This window comes from Mus caroli, chromosome 18 (genome assembly GCF_900094665.2).
Source record: "Mus caroli chromosome 18, CAROLI_EIJ_v1.1, whole genome shotgun sequence".
Taxonomy (NCBI): Eukaryota; Metazoa; Chordata; class Mammalia; order Rodentia; family Muridae; genus Mus; species Mus caroli.
This window is the reverse complement of record NC_034587.1, coordinates 74,876,111-74,885,274: the sequence shown is the minus strand read 5'-3', so window position 1 is coordinate 74,885,274 and position 9,164 is coordinate 74,876,111. Positions and strand designations below refer to the sequence as shown.

At 40.4% G+C, this 9,164-nt stretch overlaps 1 protein-coding gene across 1 annotated transcript in view; it reads left to right on the top strand.

Annotated features, from left to right (window-relative positions):
• Window positions 1-993: 993 nt before the first annotated feature.
• The window catches only part of Slc14a2 (solute carrier family 14 member 2), a 443,733-nt gene continuing 435,562 nt past the window's right edge, over window positions 994-9,164 (top strand). The window contains exon 1 of the mRNA XM_021150469.1: window positions 994-1,237. The gene's annotated coding sequence lies outside the window, so the exon portion shown is untranslated. The remainder of the gene's footprint in view (window positions 1,238-9,164) is intronic.

Here is a 9,164-nt window from a genome sequence, read left to right as displayed (position 1 = left end):
AATGTGTATTGTTACAATGTACCTTTCATATGTGCCCAGTCTCCAAAGCCTTGCTTATTTACAGGTCTCCACAACAGTGAGGTTGCTATAAATATAGCAAAAGCCCAAAGGAAAGCTTGCTGAACTATTGGGAAAACAATTCCATTTCCAAATGTGAGGAGTGGATACTGAGGTTTAAAGACAGTCGATCTTTAGCATAAAGTCATAGCTGATAACAGGTCTTCAAAATAAAGTCCAAGACTTCGGGTAAATCTAGGGAACAATTCCTTGATGTTCAAAAGGGATAGTGAATGCTGAGTTTCTTAGTTTAGTTTCTTCCTGTGCTCACAGCAAATTTGTGCAAGTTAGTCTTGAGTAATAAAGACGCTTTTGAGATAATGATCATGAAGATGACATGAATGTGTCGAGGTGATATTCTAAGCTCCTGAGTATAAGATGTTTCAGTTATAAAGTAACTACAGTTCACAGCTTCACCCAGGTCCTCTCAAAATACAGGTGCCAGCTCCCACTGGGAGGTTTTCTTTGGCTTTTAGAACATCTACCTTTATGATTTTTAAGTGTGTGTGTGTTGTGTGTGTGTGTATGTGTTCAGTTTCTTTGGTTTTTTAAGATGTTTTTCCCCACCTGAAACCTATGATCAAGCATGTTCATGTACTGACATTCAAGATCTCCAATGGAGTTTTCCACCCTGAAAGGCCAGGTTATGAGTCCTCCTTATCTTCTATCAATTTGAAGACAAAAAATGTCTTATGAACATATGATTTGTAAAAATTTAACCTCTCAGTAATGTGTAAAGAGAAGGGGGGAGAAGGAAATGATGTGGTGGGAAGGGAGGCCAAGCAGAACGTTCATGCCCACAGGATGCACGCTTATCCAATGGCTCAAACCAGAGAACTGGGATGGGTTGTCCGGCCACTCAGTAAGAAGCAAATCCTCCAATGAAAACACACTCTGGTCCTCACATATCACTTGACGACTGAAGGAGAACAAGATGTTGATGAGATTAATACTTCAAAAGCAGGTCTTCCAGAATGGCAAACCCACTGTAGTTCAGAGTAGCTGAAAAGGAAGAAAGACACAGCCGGCCAGGACAGCAGACATCGGGACACTTGTCTTCTAGTCTGGCTCTGTTTTCTGCCTTGAATACTCAAGGAAGACTGCAAGATCATATTTAAGGTGGTCTCTGCAACAACATCAGCTTCACAAAGTTATCACTGCAGCGTTTGGGAGATGGGAGGTAAGGTTTAATCCTTTGTCTGACTTTGTCTCCTCTCGATAACATTTGGAAATCCATCCTCTCTGTTTGTTGATGAGGTAACTATTGGGTTCTAAATTTCTTCTTCTTTTCTGCCTCACCCTCCAAAGTAAAAATGCACCATAGTATGTAAATTTCATTTCTATAGAATACTTTTTAGTTGAAACATTTGAAGACTTTATTCACCAATAATAGAAATTCTATGCATGCCTTTTGAGAATGAGTCTTCATAGTATGAGATTATACAGCCGTTATTTCATAGTAAGTGACTCCTTAGTTTCTCTTCAAGACCCCTTTTATTCTCAGTCCAATTCTAATTTATAGAGTTAAAATGGCCATTTAAAATGTAGCCTTGTACAAGAAGATGATCTAATTATTCAGCAACGTAATGAATTATAGAGCTTTCCCAGAGTATTTCACCTGAGAGAACGGGTGTGTCAAATGTGATAGCATGAATTTTCCAGCAAGCCAGGGTAGAGGCCAGAATATTGAGTGTTTAGTGCTGTGATCTAAGAGTTATTTTACACTGCTCAAAGAACGAATGTTGGTAATTCATATTTCTTTCTATAGTGCTAGAAATATCCATTGTGCTGTAGAGGCTTTCATACACATAAAATATACTAGGTGTGAAAGTGGTGTAATTAATACTCATACAAATAATCAGACTCCTCTATTTGCAATTAGTCCAAAAAAATAGTTTTGAAATCTGAAGCAAACCCTCAAAGAGTTCAAGTGAGTTCCTGGAATAGGAAAATATCAATTTCTGTTGTGTGTATGCAAATGGCAGAGGTCAGTATACATGCAAATGTGTGCATGTACGTAGGTATACCAGAGGTCTATGTCCGGTGTGTTCCCCAGTCACTGTTTTAGACACAGAATCTCCCAAGGATCCTGGAGCTCACTGATTTAGTAGACTGGCTAGCCAAGTAAGCCCTGGGGCTCCTCCTGTTATCTTCCCTGATGTTGGAAAGCAGGCCCAAGCCTGTGACCTGGCATTGTTTTTTTAAATGTCAGGGATCAAACTCAGATCCTTACTCTTGTATGGTAAGCACTTTGCCAGTTGAGCCATGATCCTAGCCCCAAATATCAACTTCTTTAGGCTCCTGATAGTCAAACAAGAGGCCATATTTAACCCTAACCCATCCACCTGCCTGGAGATCTGTTCTTACTATGAAGCCTAACTGGATACCGGTGAGGTTAAAAGATTCTTGTATATCTGATCGCACGTTCCATCTTCACTGTGGTATGCTTGTGTAAGCTACTGCTCCATGCAGCTGTCTGAGTACTGTGAAACATCTGACTGACTCCATTAACAGTTGGAGTTGATTGTTCTGGTAACATTGTATGCTGCTCTGTTTAAAGTATGACTTTAGGCTTAAAGGTAAGCAGACTGACCGTGTATTCTTATTTTGTCTTGTAAATAGCATTTCTAAGAGTAAGACAGGTATTGTAAATTTATTACAGCTAAAGAACTTAATGTTAGGTTTCATTAACAATAAAAGAAAGATAGTCTATAAGTTATTGTCTTGTTTTTAGGCTTACTGGTCTCAAGGAAAGTTTTATTTAGTCAAGCAAGCCGTGATGTGATTTCATTGAGTCAAGTTCAACCAATGAATTAAAACAGCTTCTAAATTTCAACCTCCGCTTGAGGTTTAAAACTATAATTTCTAGAGAAGGTACTTACCCAGGTGTCTTTCAAAAGATTAGCCTCTGCTCTATGCCTGTATCTACACTAACATTTCATGAAAAGACTTTATGGAACTAGGGTGAGCTTAGTAAGGAAGAGTGTCTGAGGAGGCAAATCCCTTGGGTCACTGCCTTCTTAGCCTTGCTCAGAAACCTAAGCAGAAAATATATGCAGTTAGTCACAATCATGACCATGATTATTGTGTGAAAATAGGTCAGAATATTGCTGTGGTTCTGGGCAGGGGATATAGTGGAAAGGGCTTCTCTCTGTATCTTAGCATCCAAGCTCTAGTTACGACCTGGGCCATCCTCCAGCAGTACCATCTGTCAGATAGTAAAGAGAATCAGAGATTAGCATCTCCATCCCTTTGCTGGTGGATGGTATCCTCACACCAGCTGGTTAAAGGAGATTGAGGTATGATTTTTACAAGTATAGGTGTATGAACTTTGCGCCAGTGGCCACGAAGAGCTGGTTACACTGTTCTTTTTATCAATTATCTGACAGAGAGTCTTTAACGACTTCATGCTGTAGGTTGCAAAACATTTTATTAACGTCAACTCTAAATTGTCTGGGGATGGAAGGAGTCGAAAGAGCTGGACATCCACATTTGTTGAACAGAGCAATATAATGAAGACCACTGGGGGTTAAACACAGAAGTAGGGAAAAGGTCACGGCTGTTGGGGTGCTTATGAGCCCTTGATGAAAAAAATTAGATTGGGTAGGTGCAATTCAAAGACATACCATCCAAGGCTTCACCAATTGTATTGAGTCTAAAATTCCATCGGTCCAGCCTATTAAGGGGGGTTAAAAATGTCTTCAGTCTTTCTCCTTTTAGTATGTAATGATCCCATGGAAGATAGAATACTTCAAAGGGTACAGGCTTATAGAGAAGACACCTAGCTGGACCTGTTCTGAAATATATTAGCTTTTAGTCAGAAAATAGAGTGAATATTTAACATGAGAGAATCTCTGCTATTTCCACAAGAGTCAGGGCCTAGACAGTTTTGAGATACAGGAGGGTAAGTGGGAAATTATGTGTCAGGTCACTGGTCGTAATTGGAGCTCTGAGTTATACAGAAGGTTTGCTGTTAGAGTATGAGTTGACAATATGACTTGGAGAGAATGGTGGGCGGCAGTAAACCCATGGACACAGAGGAGGAAAGCATGTGCTCTCATCTGCACCAGTGACATAGAGATCTTTACCCCGAAATGAAGAAGACAGTTGTCCTAGTATATTTGATGAGGGAGGAGTCAAATTCTAAGCCTTGTCTCAGAATTATGGGTAGTTTGTGTCAACCAATGGAAGACATGTTTTTTATGAAGACTGTAATCTGTAGAAGGCTAGATTCTGCTTATTTATATGAAATATGAGTACATTTGATAAAACAAGTGCTAACAAAATCCCTTCTGGAAAATGTAGTACATGTACAAACACTGCACACACACACACATACAGAGAGAGAGAGAGAGAGAGAGAGAGAGAGAGAGACCACAAAAGTACCTGATTTTAAAATGGACTTTGATCTACCAAGAATAACATCAATCTGTAATACTTTGTAAATTGTGTTATTACCTTTTATTGCAGTTACAGGGGCCTATGAACATGTGTTTCTAATTGGATATAGATAGAAATTAATTTACTATTTCCCAGGTGTTCTCACATACTTATAATTTATATCTTTCAAGGAAAGATGAAATAGTATATTACATCTTAAATGAAAATAAAATAATTTAAGCCGTTGGGATCCCAGTTGGGAGAGCTCTGGGTGAAGGTGTGTGCATGAAAAAAACCTAAAAACATCTAGAGCATTTGGTGCTGTGTTATCAGGTCAATGATCCATAAACGGTGGGCATTTGAAAAGCAGGAGAACACTATCCTTTGAGGTCACCCTGGAAATAAGGGTCTTTATGTGAACTCAGAGAGGGCTCTGCTCCAATTAGGTGAGTCCCATCACATAGGAAAACTATCACTTCCTGGACTGTGAAATACTTGGGAAATGGTCTTGGTCCAAGTATTTGAAGTAGATAATACATTAACCCTATAGTTTATTTTTGAACCTGATAACATATAATTGAACATAATCTACGAACCAGTCTATCTCTGTGAGCAATGAAGAGGTTTTTCAGGCATTTCAGGCTCAGACAGAGAACATATTCCAATTTGACCATTACAAACTTCTGGAAGAAGAAAGGAAGTAATAGAAAGATGAAGGAGGTATGAGGAAGGTAGGGGAGTTAGTAGCAGCGAAGAAGAAAGAGAGGGAGGGAAAACAGAAATGAAAATGAATAAAACGAAGAGAAGGTGAAAGAAAGGGCAGAGAAAAGTATACATAAAGTGGTGTGTGTGTATGCATGAGCACATGTGTGTGTGTGTATGTGCGTGCGTGCTTAGTTAAAGGTCTGTGTGTGTGTGTGTGTGTTTAGTTAAAGGTCCAAGGTTAAAATCAACAGCTGAATCTGAATTTCAGCCACAATACTTGAACATATCGCTATGAGAATCAGGCTACAAACACAGAAAAGAATTCTTCTCTAGGGGAGAAGATGAGAGTTACAATAATATCTATGTATGAAAATGTGATAACAAGATCCATTAGCTTATCAATTTACTGCAAAATAGCAGCAAGATTCTTGAGGAGATGAGGATGGAGAGGAGGAGGAAGGGGAAGAGAAAGAAGAAAATGGAGAAGCATGAGGAGGAGGAAGAAGAGGAGGAGAAGGAGGAGGAAGTCTCTGCTGACTGTAAGATGAGAGGCAGACAGACTTATAAACAGGTCACACAGACACAGAGAGTCACAATTTTCATGAAAAGCGCTTTTAGGGAAGCTTCCAAGACATAATAAAGGTAGACCTGAACAGGACGCCTCCCCTAATATCGATAAACATTTGGAGAGCTCCTCTAATCTCCAGGACAATTGCAGCAATACCGCCATTATTTCCCATGGCAGCCATGTAGGTTTACGTGTTAGACTTCCATTTTCAGCAGAGAGAGCTGTTGCCCAGGAAGACTAAATGTCTTACTTCACATCACTCAAGCAGCTGAAAAACTCACAGCCTCTTTTGATTCTAGAGTATCTCTCTTCCTCTTCATCATCTTCATGGAGCCCACTAGTTACCTCTGAGGAAGAAACTGAACTGATCCGAGGGGACAGTGCCATGCCTACCTGAAACTATTAATATACAAAAAGTCCAAACCATCAAAATAAAAACCTTGAAAGTCTTGAAGGTCTATATGTGCAGTAAAATATGTTCAATTACTGTACTAAAACAAGCACTACATTTTTATCACAGTCGTTATTTTAAGTATATCCAAGTTCTGTAATGATGAAGCTTTGTCACCCTGCTTACAGTTGAGAGAAAAGTTCCCATGTATTGCTGAGTTTCAGGTAATCAAAAGAGACACTGCTCATAGATATTCACTTCTAAGAGCTAGAAGATGGGATGTGGTAGAACAAAACTGGCCAGCATCCCTGATTCAAGACATGGGGTAGGAAATTGTCTTAGTGTTTCTGTTCCTGCCCAAACATCATGACCAGAAAGCAAGTTGGAAAGAAAAAGGTTTATTTTGCTTATACTTCCACATTGATGGTCATCACCAAAGGAAGTCAGGACTGGAACTCATACAGGGCAGGAACTTGGAAGCAGGAGCTGATAAAAGAGCCATGGAGGGATATTACTTACTGGTTTGCTTCCCCAGGCTTGCTCAGCTCGATTTCTTATAAAACCGAGAACTACCAGCCTAGGGATGGCACCACCTACAATGCCCCCCCCACACACCCTTGATTACTAATTGAGAAAATGCCTTACAGCTAGATCTCATGAAGACATTTCCTTAAAGGGGAGGGTCCTTTCTCTGTGATAACTCCAGTTTGGGTCAAGTTGACACACAAAACCAGCCAGTACAGGGCTGTAAAGGAAACAAGGACAGATGAGTCGCCAGTGGCCTCAGATATCAAAATTCTCTGTATCTTGAGAGACATATGTGGAAAGGGGGAAAAAAAGAGGAGTGTGAAGGAAGGGAAAGGAGGAAGGTGGGTGTCCCATTCAGAGGTCAGAGCATGAGTGCGGTTTAATTAACCTCGGGGCTTACTTTGGAGCACAGTAGATTAAGAAAGTGGGGAAGAGAAGTGGGGAAGGAGAGAAAAGTTCACACTGAACCTGAAGTGCAAACTGGGAATCATTTCTACTGAGATGACAGAGTAGGAAGGGAATTAGTGAATGCCATTAGGGGAGGCTAATCTAGTATGAATGTGGAGAACTTGTCAAATGAGAAAGCTGAGAGAGAGTGAAAAAAAACTACTACAAAGATACTGCAAGGTTCTTGAACAAGATCATGTATAGACAAAAATAGTCAGTACTCAAGGGTCAGCAAGCATCATAGAAGAGGTGGTCTAAAGGTTGTAGACCCAGAGGACCAAGAGAAATGCTACAAAGTTGTATCTTCTGGATGTGATAGGGAAGTTATGCCCATGAACTCCAAACAGTACAGTTGTTCACACAAGTCCTTCACAATACCTCACCACTCAAAATACCAACATGAAAGGGGTGTAGGGGGCATTAAAAAGCTCTGTCCCCAAGTTGAAGCAGTATAGAAAGTCCATAGGTACTGAGAATGGAGAATCAGTTTCCTTTAGAGGTGAGCCCACTGATAGGTTGTCCATGTTGCGCCAAATACCTCAAAGTACCACTATTTGGATGTGTGTGTGTTCATATATGTATATGAACAAAAATTTGAGAGGGTGATGGAGAGACATTGGAGGAGTTAGGAGTTAAGGAAAGATTAATAAACATACTTTATTCATGTATGAAATTCTGAAAAAAATCAATGAGAATTTTACAAGAACATAATTGGTCAACCTGTGAAATTGTGAGCAAAACCAAATATAAAATTTATAGCAAGATTTTGAGAAAATTCCCTCATTGCAAAATAGTTTTTATCAAACATTTTCATACAATATATTCTAATCAAAATTTTCCCCCCTCAACTCCTCCCACTCATCCTTCAAATCTCCCAATCCTGCATATTCTCTCTCTCTCTCTCTCTCTCTCTCTCTCTCTCTCTCTCTCTCTCTCTCCCTCTCTCTCTCTTTCTCCCTTTCTCCTCTCTCCAGAAAACAAAGAGGCAAACAAAAAATTTAGAAAAGGTAAACTTCTCTATATTTAACTCGTTAGCCAACCTCTTTAAAATTTGAAGTTATCTGGAATCCAAGATTCTTATGAACCTGGTCATGGACAACCTAGGCTATAATCCGGTTATGACCCAATGCTGAATTATCTTGCTGTTCTACTTCAGACTTCAAAGACTGTAGAGGAAGATCTGGGTTCATTTAAAAACTGTTCTTCTTGATTGGCATATTCTCTTTCTGCAGCATTCGGAAACAGTTGCCACACTCAGCGTTCCTCATCGAATTAGCTGTAGCATTCTAAAAGCATGGGAAACTACCCTCTGGAAATGAAGCAAGGCTTGGGTTTCCCCCTCCCCTTATTTTAATAGTTTACATATTCATGTGGTTAAATAAGTAGGAAAGAGCCAGGCAGATGTGGATGGAGACGCCCATTAGAGCTACACGTCTTCTGTCTTGTCGATGACTAGCCCTGTGCCCTTACATATTAACTGTTGATTCTGCTCACGGGTTTTTAATCTTAGGAAATTATGCAGGACTTTTTGCTGTTGTTGTTGTTGAGATCTGGGGCTTTCTTTTCTTTTCTTTTTTAAGATATTTTCTTTATTTACATTTCAAATGCTATCCAGAAAGTTCCCTATACCCTCCCCGCGCCCTGCTCCCATACCCACCCACTCCCACTTCTTGGCTCTGGTGTTCCCCTGTACTGGGGAACTGTAAAGTTTGCAAGACCAAGGGATCTTTCTTCCCAATGATGGCCGACTAGGCCATCTTCTGCTACATATGCAGTTAGAGACATGAGCTCTGGGGGTACTGGTTAGTTCATATTGTTGTTCCACCTACAGCATTGCAGACCCCTTCAATTCCTTGGGTACTTTCTCTAGCTCCTCCATTGGGGGCCCTGTGTTCCATCCAATAGCTGACTGTGAGCATCCACATCTGTGTTTGCCAGGCACTGGCATAGCCTCATACGAGACAGCTATATCAGGGTCCTTTCAGAAATAAAGAGAAAGAGAGAGGGAGAGGGAGAGGGGGAGGAGGAAGGGGAGGAGGAGGAAGAGGAGGAGGAGGAGGGAGGGAGGGAGGGAAGGAGGGAGGGAGG